The following is a 10,957-nucleotide window of genomic DNA, read 5'->3' as shown; positions in this document are numbered from 1 at the left end:
GACTCAGAATGAGCATTCCTGATGATATTGAGTATGGGATGAGAGTACAATATAAAAAGGACAGAATACAAAAGGCAGGAGCCGATCCCTATGGGGATGATAACGAGTTATACTCTGAGTTTGAAGTATCTACATGATATCCATGTGATATATCTGTTGGCAGTTAAAAATTTGGATATGAGAAGACTCAGGCTGAAGACCAATGTTTAAGAATTACCAGCATAAAATTGGTATAGCCACTATGGAAAACAGTCCAGAGATTTCCAAAAAAACCTTAAAAATGGATATGCCTTTTGACTCAGCAATTGCACTTCTGGGTATTTATCCAAAGAAAACCAAAACAATAATTTGTAAAGATCTGTGTCCCCCTATGTTCATGGCAACACAATTTACAAAAGACAAGATATGGAAGCAACCTAAAAGCCCATCAACAGACGATTAGATAAAGAAGTTATGGTTCATATATACAATGGAATATTACTCAGCCATTAAAAAATGAAATCCTACCATTTGCAATGACATAGATGGATCTAGAGGATATTATGCTGAGTGAAATAAGTCAGACAAAGATAAATACCATATGATTTCACTTATATGCAGAATCTGAAGAATCAAAAACAGAATTACAAAGGGTTAAAGAAGTATAAATTAGTAGTTGATAGATGGTTACAGAGATGGGGAGCACGGCATAGGGAATGCAGTTAGCATTAATGTAATGGCTAGGTGGAGAGCCAGAGGAGAGAAAGAGCAATTAGGGGGATCATTTTATAAACTGTATAAATGTCTAACCAATGTACTGTATACTTGAAACAAATAAAATAAAATTAAAATTAAAATTAAATAAAATGAAATAAAGAATTACCAGTATATTGATGGAAGTTGAAGTCAAGAGAGTAGATAAGATCACCCTGGAGTATAGAGTATCTATTAGACAGGGTTTTCCAGAGAAACAGAACCAGGAGGATATATAAGAGATTTAGAAGAAATTGGATCATGCAATTATGGAGACTGACAAGTCCCAAGATCTGCAGGGTGAGTCAGCAGGCTGGAAACCCTGGAGAGCCAATAGTACAGTTCCAGTCCAAAAGCTGAAGGCTCAAGACTCAGGAAGAGTTTATGTTTCAGTTCAAGTCCATATCCAGGAGAAAAAACAGATGTCCTAGCTGGAAGGTAGTTTGACAGAAGGAATTCTCCCTTAGTCAGGGTCTGTTAGTCTTTTTGTTCTATTTAGACTTTCAAATGATTAGATGAGGGCCACTCACGTTAGAGAGGGCAGTCTGCTTTATTCAGTCTACCAATTCGAGCGTTAATCTCATCCAGAAACACCCTCAGAGGCACACTTAGAATAATTTGACCAATAGTCTGAGCAGCACATGGCCCAGTCAAGTTAACACATAAAATTAACCATCTTAGAGTAAGACTGGACAAGAACAAGGTCATAACACCAAGGAACTTCAACGGTTAAAGGCCAGGCAGAAGAGACAGCAAAAGAATGATCAGAGGGGCTCAGAAACCTGGTCTGTTTATATGAAACAACCCAAAAGAGCTAGTTCCAAGTGTTTATGAGGACATTTCCACATTCCATTGATCGAATCTTTTTTCCAGGTACAGCCAAGTCTTTTGGTGCCCTGGCCCACTGAAGAGGTGCCCTGCAGACTGCTTCTTTCCCCTGCAGGCCTGAGGGTCTCCCTGACTGAAGAAGTCCTCCAGTCACAGGAGCCTCCATTGGGCTGGCCAGAAGCACCAAGGAAATATTGCCCAAGAAGCCATCCTCAATCAATGAGGGCCACAAGTTAGCAGTTATATTAATTTCTTATAGCTGCAATCACAAATATAATGGCTTGAAACAACATAATTTTGTCATCTTATTGTATTGCTGGAAGTCAGAAGTCCAAAATCAGTCTCATGGACTACAGTTGAGATGTCAGCAGGGCTGGTTCCTTCTGGAGGCTCTAGGGAAAAATATGTTTTCTGGCTTTTCCAGCTTCTAGAAGCTATCGGCATTCCATGACTCGTGGCCGCTTTTTCCATACTCAAAGTAAACAGCATAGCACTTTAAATTCTCTCTCTCTCTCTCTCTCTCTCTCTCTCTCTTTCTCTCTCTCTCTTCTTCTCTCTTATAAGGATCTTTGTGGTAACCTCCCCATCTCTAGATCCTTAACTTAATCGCATCTGCAAAGTTCCCTTTGTAAGGTAACACATTCACAGGCTCTGAGGATTAGAACATGAACATCTCCAGTGGGGGGCATTATTCTGCCTACCATACTAGGTAAACTCCCCAATTTATGCCCCCCCCCGAGGTGTGTCCTATATGGCATCTCAGAAAATCCCCAGCAGCAAGGAGCCCCGGCAGTAATCCGCTCATGGACACCCCTTTCACTGGCTCTCCACCTACCCCTCTCTCACTTCCTCACTCCCTTGCCATGTTTCCTGGTGTCAATTCTTCAAAAAAACTTCTTGCACCCCAATCCAGACTTAGTGTCTGTTTTTAGGGAAAACTCAAAATAAGACACATCTAATTCTGCCACTCCATAGGCAGGCCTGCCCTTTGCCATACCATTTTTATTTATTTTGTGTATTAAAACAAATTCTTAGAATGAACAGAAGTCAGGAGCAAGGCAAGCTGGCCAAATTTAAAGCAGACGCCATCTCCATTTACCTAAGTTAATTTTAATTGAAGGACTTCAGGCTACCTGAATTTATGAAATGTACCCTATCCCTATAGCATTGTGTAAGGTGTAATTTATAACTAGTTCCACTTAGTCCACATTCAATTTTGAAAAGGTTACATAGTCTCTAATCAAATTTTCATATCATTTATATCTTTTAATAATGTGAAAAACTTGATTTTTCTCTTAATCAATGAAAAGAATGTGTTCCACCTAAATAAAAAATGAAATGTCAGAACATAGTCCTTCGTTCAAAGAATATGTAACTAAATTTCAATTACAGTCTTTCTAGTGTCAAGAAATAAATGGAGATCAGTTCTTATTCTTCCTTGTTATTTAACCATCAGTGCCTCTTCTAGCCCAAGAAACAGACAAAGCTTTTTTTCAACTTACATAACACAGTTAAGAATAATAAAACTTAACCAAGTTTTAAATATTGTCTGCATGTTTTTTAGAAGAACCTTGAGTTCTTCCAGCTACAGGTTATTCTCTAATAATGCTAAATTTACCTGCCTAAAATTACACAGAAATCCTATCTATAACCATTTGCTCTTCACATAATTACAAAACAGCAAGATTCCGATGAATAGAATGACCTACTTCTTTGCATAGGGCTAAGTGAGCAGTAATCAGGCATCTAAGAAGCAATTAATTCTGAAGGCTCTGCACTGATATTTATAGGGAAGGGTACCAAAAGCCCAGATACCCTACTTTCAAGTAATATTAAGAATGCCTTTAGTTAACTGCAACCTTAGGAATGATGATACTAGATGCCTACTGGGAAGATGCAAAGAGAATGTCTTGTAATCAACTGCACATCTTGCAGGTCATTTATGATTGCTAACCATGCTCATACACAGTATGGTTACCAACTCTAGTGATGAGAAGCCTGTTATGAATTGAAATATAGGGTGTATAAAAGAAGAAGTGTATGTTTTTTTCTCTTCCCAAAAAGGGAACCATGATATTCTACATTGCTCCCCAGGAGAGGAAACAACTTGTTTATGCCCTTCCTCTACACCTGATGGCAAGAAACACTGACAAACAATAACAACAACAATAACAACAAGTTACTGTGCTTTGCCTAAGACACCCTTGAAAGTCCTACTGAGCGCTGAGGTTTCTGGTCTATGGTTTTACATTCAGCAGTATCAAGTCCACACTCAGAGACCTGAAATTCTTCCCAACTCACTCTTACAGGTCTCTCTTCACATTTTCATTGGTGAAGAAGAAAATAGTTTGGTCTTCATACTTGATTTTTAACAGAAAGTTCACTGCTTCCTGAAGTGCAGTATCATCAAACGTCCGGTGCAAAAACAAATTTGTATGTGTTGCTTGCCAGATCCACTGAATCTGTGAGGTTTTAGCAAACATAATGTCCATCGGCCCTACCTGCAGTCCCTCGTGATCAATTTTATGTAAAGTTACAGACCACTTCAGCTTCAAGACAAGGTCCCCATGCAACTCTCTCCTTTCTATACATTTTGGGGCTCCCACTGATAAAAGCCATGGCTTAATCGTGGGGTTAGGCAAAGGGAAGACTGGCTACTGGTCAGGTAATTCTGAAGTCTCACACTTGCTGATGACCCTTATCTAAGCTTTCTGACATGATTCTACTTAATCAACAGGAAGCTCCCACTTCCCTCGTGCCATGGCTCAGCCAACAGACGAAATCAATTAGAAGTGGAGAGATGAATGAGTCCTAAAGCGGCTTCCAAGGCAGCTTCAGGATATGCTTCCAAAAGTTCCATTTACCAGTTCATAATGTGTCACTCTCATAATAATGGGCAAAGAGCAAACTGCACTCTCAAGAGAAATTAAGGCAAATCTTTGGTTAATAGCACCTGAACATCGCGGTTAATACTCAAAGGCAGAGCTTTTCTGCCATCTAAATGGATTACCTGAAAAGAAAGTTTCCCTGAGCTCTTGATCCTTAGGGAAAAAACCTAAGAGTCTCCCCAGACTACTATAGGACAGCAGGTGCAGAACCTCAGTCTTCACCTCTCCCCTTTTTAAATCTCTTAAGCAAACTTTGCACATGCTCCCTGAGAGCAGCTGTTCAACTATACAGAGAAACTTTCTATTACGGTAGTAAAGCCAATTTCAATGCTCTTATTCTTTAATCATTTCGAAGCTACTTCAATTTTGCCAGGTTCATGAAATGCTAACCCTCCTGTCTGTTGTTTACTCACTTTCTCTCATGCTGGACTATATTTCCTTGTATGATCTATAATTTTTCATATGAACTTATTTTTCAGTGGAAGTTGTTTTTCACTAGGAATCGTGTGCACCCTGCATTGCATGAGTGTCACTGCAGATGAGCAGCTTCTTGTTTGCCTGTGCTGAGCACACCAGGGGTTTCACCCACCTGAAACAGGGTTGTGCATTAATTTCTGAGTTGTGGGTTCTTTATGATAAAGGCAGGTCTGGGGCTTCAGTGTCTTTTTTCTCTCCCACTTAGAATCCCAGGGAGAGACAGTCCCCTGCTGTTTTCCTGGCTTGTGGTGGGTATTTTTAGACCCATTCTCCAGAATGCGTTCTTATGCAGGGGCTTTAGTTCCTGCTCCCTGCCCTACATGAGTCCAAGGCCATGTCTCTTGACTCGACATTGGTGCTAAACTCCACTCCTCATCCCAACATCTATATGTGGTCGGTGTTCCCGTAAGACATCACAACCTCAGCTTGGGAGGCTACTGCTGGGGCCTCAAGTTACTACCTCTAGAAACAATAGCTTTCCTTTCAAGCTCAGTTACTTATTTAAATTTTTTGTTTTAATTTATGCAGGATTTCTCTGTTTGTAATAGGAGGTAGAAATTCAAACTCAGTCCACCATACTGCTGGAATTGGCAATGCAGACTCAACATCTAACCAGAGATTTTTTTTTTAATTGAGATAAAATTCACGTAACCTAAAATTGACCATTTTAAAGTGTACAGTTCAGTGACATTTAGCACATTCACAATGTTTCATAACCATCACCTCTATCTCATTCCAAAATGTTTTTGATCACCCCAAAGGACACCCCATACCCATTAAGCAGTCACTTTCCACACTCCCCTCTCACTAGCCCCCAACAACCACTAATCTGCTTTGTGTGTCTCTAGAGTTACCTGTTCTAGATATTTCATATAAATGAAAGCATATAATGTGTGACCTTTTGTGTCTGGCTTCTTTCACTTAGCATAATGTTTCAGAGATTTGTCCTTGTTGTAGCATGTATACAAATGGCCGACAAGCACATAAAAAGATGCTGAACACATTAGTCATTTGGGAAATGCAAATCAAAACCACAGTGAGACACCACTTCACACCTATCAGGAAGGCCATAATGTAAAAAAAGAAAAAAAGAGAGAGAGAGAGAGAAAAGCAAGTGTTGGTGAGGATGCAGAGAAATTGGAACTCTCAGACATTGCTGGTAGAAATGTAAAATGTGCAGCCACTATGTAAAACAATTTGGCAGTTCTTCAAAAAATTAAACATAAAATTACCATATGGTCCTGCAGTTCCACACTTAGGTATATACCCAAAATAATTGAAAACAGGTTCTTAAACAAATATTTGTCCATTAGTGTTCATAACAGCACTATTCACAATAGCCAAAAGGTGATGCAGTCCAAATGCCCATCAACTGATGAATGGATAAAAAAAATATGGTCTATACATACAATTACTTACAATGAAATATTACTGAGTCATAAGAAGGAATGAAGTACCGATACTTGCTACAACATGGATGAACTTTGAAAACATTATGATAAGTGATAGAAGATGGGGCACTATGTGAGCCCTCTTGGAAGCTGGGTTGGTGCCATAGAGAAGGAAAAGGGTAGAAGTCATATTCTATCTATACATACTCAACTCATTGTGCCTTACACCCCACATGACACCCACTTGCTATACTCCCTACTAGAGCAAACACCCAAGTCAGCCTGTCTAGATGACTAGAAAACAAGAGTCTCCTCTTATTAAAACATACAAAATAAAAAATTTCCCACTTAGATTATTTCTCTGGAGTAATCATAAAATGTATAAAGTCTACTGCTAGGCAAGAAACAAAGGAACTAGAATCAAAGTCTTACCTAGGTTTCGTGTTTGTATGTTTTCATTCAGTTAGAAGAAGAATTCTACATTTGTTGAGTATGTAATAGGTACCAAGTCCTGTGGCAGAAAATATCTCTAAAGCCTTGTATATTTATGAATTAAAGTGAAGACTAAAGTTACGTTTAAAAGAGAGGAAGAGAAATTAAATTATATTTTTTTAACAGATATAATTAAATCCCAAAGCTCTGAGCATCAATTAGACACTAGAAATAAAATCTGATTATCTCAGAGACTCGATTCCATGAGAACACTTTTATGAGCTGCCTAACTGTGCCTGGCCCTGAATTAGCCATCAACCGAAATAGATTTGTTTTTACCTAGTAACAAACAAACCTTGAACTCATTTACGAGTTACTTATGAAGAGGCAGCCAGAGAGCTTTCATTTAATTGCAGTATAACCATCTACATTATTAATGATAAGCTTATTTTCTTCTTAATGTAGAAGTCTAAAGGCCATCAATGCTAAGTAACAAATTTACACTGAGAATCTATCTAACCAAACAACATCCATTTTCTCTGTGGTCCAACATTATGGAGAAAAAGCTCTCCAAGATTTGTGTGAGGTTTTATGTTCACACAGAGGCATCTGCAATAGACTTCAGAGAGAACTATAGCTACTGTGAACATCTTAACTCTAAGAAAGATGCTTCCAATATTTTTATGCAGCTTACGATAGACTTACAAATTGAAAGTCAAAACCCAGTCATGCACACAGAGCCAAAAAGAAATCAAACAAGAATAGTCTTCCTTGACATTGTTTTCTCCTATCATATACTTCATAGGAGGCTGCCATCATTTTTCATATTAGTGCCACAAGCACCTCCCTTGTTCCTTTACAAGCAATAGTTTTGAAAAACAATCTGATCACATCACTCTCTGCTTAAAACCCCTTCGAAGTTTCCTGTTGCCTTGGGGGGAAAAGTCTAAACCTCTTCACAGGGCTTACAAGGTCTGCGTGATTTCCATTCTTACAGCAAACTAAGTATGCCTCTCCTCCAAATTTCTGCACCTACTCTAACCTGTCTCCACCTCCTCTTCTCCCAGCTCACTCCTAGTCACTCTCTAGGGTACTGTTCAGGTAGGTCTGTTCTGGCCCCTCCATTAGCTCCCTCTCCTGGGGCAACCAGAGCGTTCTGTTCTCATATTGTTAACATCACACATCACATTGTAATATAACCATAATTGTTCTTGTTTAATGACTACCTTTCCTGTTAGCTAATTAAACTCTGCAGTAGGAACTGTGTCTGCAACACACAGAGCCTGGCACACTCGGGATATTCTCTGTTAAATTAATGAATCACCTTCCATGATAATATATTCTCATGAGAACTGGGGCTTTAGTTCTCATGCATATGGAGCCAGGTAAAGGATAACCGAGCTAAAATATTTAATATAGTCCTACTGGATACTATCTACAGTAGGGGTCCTTAATCATTTTTGTGCAATCGACCCCTCTGTCAGATGAAGACTATAGACCCCTTCTTGGAATAATGTTTATAAAAATTGCATAAAATAAAATATATAGAACTTTAAAGAAATATTTATTGATGTCCCTTTCAGAGGGGAAAAAAACGGTGTAGATGATAGAGGCTCCGTTCATCCCTCTCGCGACCAAATCAAAATTGTGACGGAAACAAGGTGCAGAAGCAAGGAAAAAGTGCCTGGAATCTAGATGAACAAGCCATGCAACTAGGGAGAAGTCCAAGAAAGCACTCTGTAATGGCAGAAGGTAGAACAGGGTGTGAACGCGGGGCTGCCCAGTCTCTAGCAGCTGAATGAGACGGAGGCTGCGGCAGCAGCAAAAGCCTCTTAAAGGGGCCGCGACCGCGAGTGGATTTTCGCAGTGACAGACCTGCTCGCTCTGAGCGCCAGTGCCCATTCGGCTGCGTCCAGCGGGCACCTGGGATGTACAGGGAGACACTGTCCCAGTGAGGGCCGAGGGGAGACTCTCTCTGTACAGAAGTGCCTGCGGTATCCACTGCTCCCTGTTGAGCCCTCCCCACTCCCAGTGTGCAGACACAGTGCTGCCATAGCCGAGACTTCATAAACAGGATAACGGAGGTCGCTCGGTCCAGAGGATTCCCTGAAACCCCAACTCCCCCAACTCGCAGCCCCACCCAAGCAACATCCAGGTATATCCTCAGCGAGTCAGGTGCTTCTTGCTGAGCAGCACCTAGACTCACACTGGAGGCAGCTGGTCTCGGTTTCTAGTGTGGCCTTTTGAGGCAACCATAAGCACAGCATCTGTGGATTGCTTGCTGAATCTTAATGACTGCTCTAGAGGGGTAGAGGTTTAGACTAAATTTGGCCTGCAGCTGAACCCCTCTCAGGACTGTGCCACTGGACAGACACCTACTTCACAAATCCGCACTAATAAGACTGGGAGACTAGGAGCTTTGCTTAGTACATAGAAACAGACACGGGAAGGCAGCCAAAATGGGAAGACAAAGAAGCAGAAACCATATGAGAGAACAGAACAGAGATCCAGATACAATGGAGCCAAGTAATCTATCAAATACAGAGTTCTAAACACTGGTTATAAAGATGCTCAAAGAACTTTTGGGAAGTATAGATAAATTCAGCAAAGAGATAAAAAACATAAAAATGGAAATGGAAATTATAATGAAGACATTATCTGAGATGAGAAGTATATTAAATGGAATAAACAAAGTGAATAAAGAAAAGGATCAAATGCCCTATCTAGAGGATGGGAAAGCCAAGGACCCTCAATCAGAATGGCAAGAAAAAAAGATGCCAAGACTATAAAAATAATTTAAGGAGGATATGAGACACCCTTAAGGGTCCAAATATCCATCTGATCGATGTAACTGAAGAAAATCAAGATGTTGAACAGCTTTTTGAAGAAATAATGATGGAAAATTTCCCTAACCTGGTGAAGGAAATGGACATAAAATTCCAGGCAGCTCAGAGAATTCCAAAAATCAGGGATCCAAAGAGGCCCACACTAAGACACATCATAATTAAAATGCCAAAGGTTAAATACAAAGAAAAAATATTAAAAGCAGCAAGAGAAAAACAGATAATTACTTATAAGGGAACACCCATAAGACTAGCAGCTGATTTCTCAAAAGAAACTATGCAGTACAGAAGGGCTTGGCACAAAATATTTGACGTGATGGAGACCCAGCATCTACAATTAAAGATACTTTATCTAGCAAAGCTATCATTAGAGTTGAAGGACAGATAAAGAGCTTCCCAGACAAAAATAAGCTAAAGGAATTTATCACTACCAAGCCAGTTTTACAGGAAATGTTTCAGGGACTTCTTTAAGAAGAAAAAACATATATCAAAAACAGGAATAAAGTATAGTAACAACTACATTCCCATCAATAAATACCTTAAATGGAAAAGAATTAAGCGCTCCAACCAAAAGAGAGAGTGGCTGAAAGGATAAGAAAACAAGACCTCTACATATGAAAAGGAAGGGAATGGAAAAAGATACGACTTCGATGGACCTAGAAGGTATTTAAGTCAGACAGAGAAAGATAAACACTATATGATTTCACTTATATGTGGAATCTAAGGAATAAAAAGAACTAATCAAACTAATCAAAAACAGACTCAAAAATATAGTGGACAATTTGGTGACGGACAGAGGGGAGGAGGATTGAAGGGTTGGGAGAGTGGGGTGAAGGCTTAAAGAACTACAAATTAGTAGCTGATGGATGGTCATGGGGATGGGGAGCACGGCATAGGGAATGCAGTTATCATTAATACTTTGGCTAGGTGGAGGACTAGGGGAGGGAGGGTGCAATTGGGGGGATTGTTTTGAACTATATGGATAGCTAACCAATGTACTGTATACTTGAAACTAATTAAAATTTTTAAAAGATTATATAAAAAAAGAAATATTTGTTGGTGAGAAAGACACACTTACTGCTATTACTGCTATGGGTACTGGGTACACTCATAATTAGACAAAATACTAAAATTTCAGTTAGAAGTTAGTGAAAAGAAGGATGTAATAATTCCTACCCAAGTTCATGGACTCCTAGGGAGATCCCTAGGCTTTCACAGGGATCTCCCTAGGAGTCCATGAACTTGGGTAGGAATTATTACATAGTGAATTGCACTGCCTAGCTCTCCTGCCGTGGAGGGGTACGGACCACTCACCCCCTGACTCCTAGATTCACAACCACATTTGTGCAGTGTCAATGTTTCCCCT

General features: G+C 39.7%; 1 protein-coding gene across 2 annotated transcripts in view; it reads right to left on the bottom strand.

The window, feature by feature from the left end:
• The window catches only part of CUNH14orf37 (chromosome unknown C14orf37 homolog), a 98,054-nt gene that overhangs the window by 12,380 nt on the left and 74,717 nt on the right, over positions 1 to 10,957 (bottom strand). The gene's annotated exons all lie outside the window — the stretch shown is intronic.

The sequence above is a fragment of the Pteropus vampyrus genome, unplaced genomic scaffold (genome assembly GCF_000151845.1).
Source record: "Pteropus vampyrus isolate Shadow unplaced genomic scaffold, Pvam_2.0 Scaffold15, whole genome shotgun sequence".
Taxonomy (NCBI): Eukaryota; Metazoa; Chordata; class Mammalia; order Chiroptera; family Pteropodidae; genus Pteropus; species Pteropus vampyrus.
This window is presented reverse-complemented; position numbering and strand designations above follow the sequence as displayed.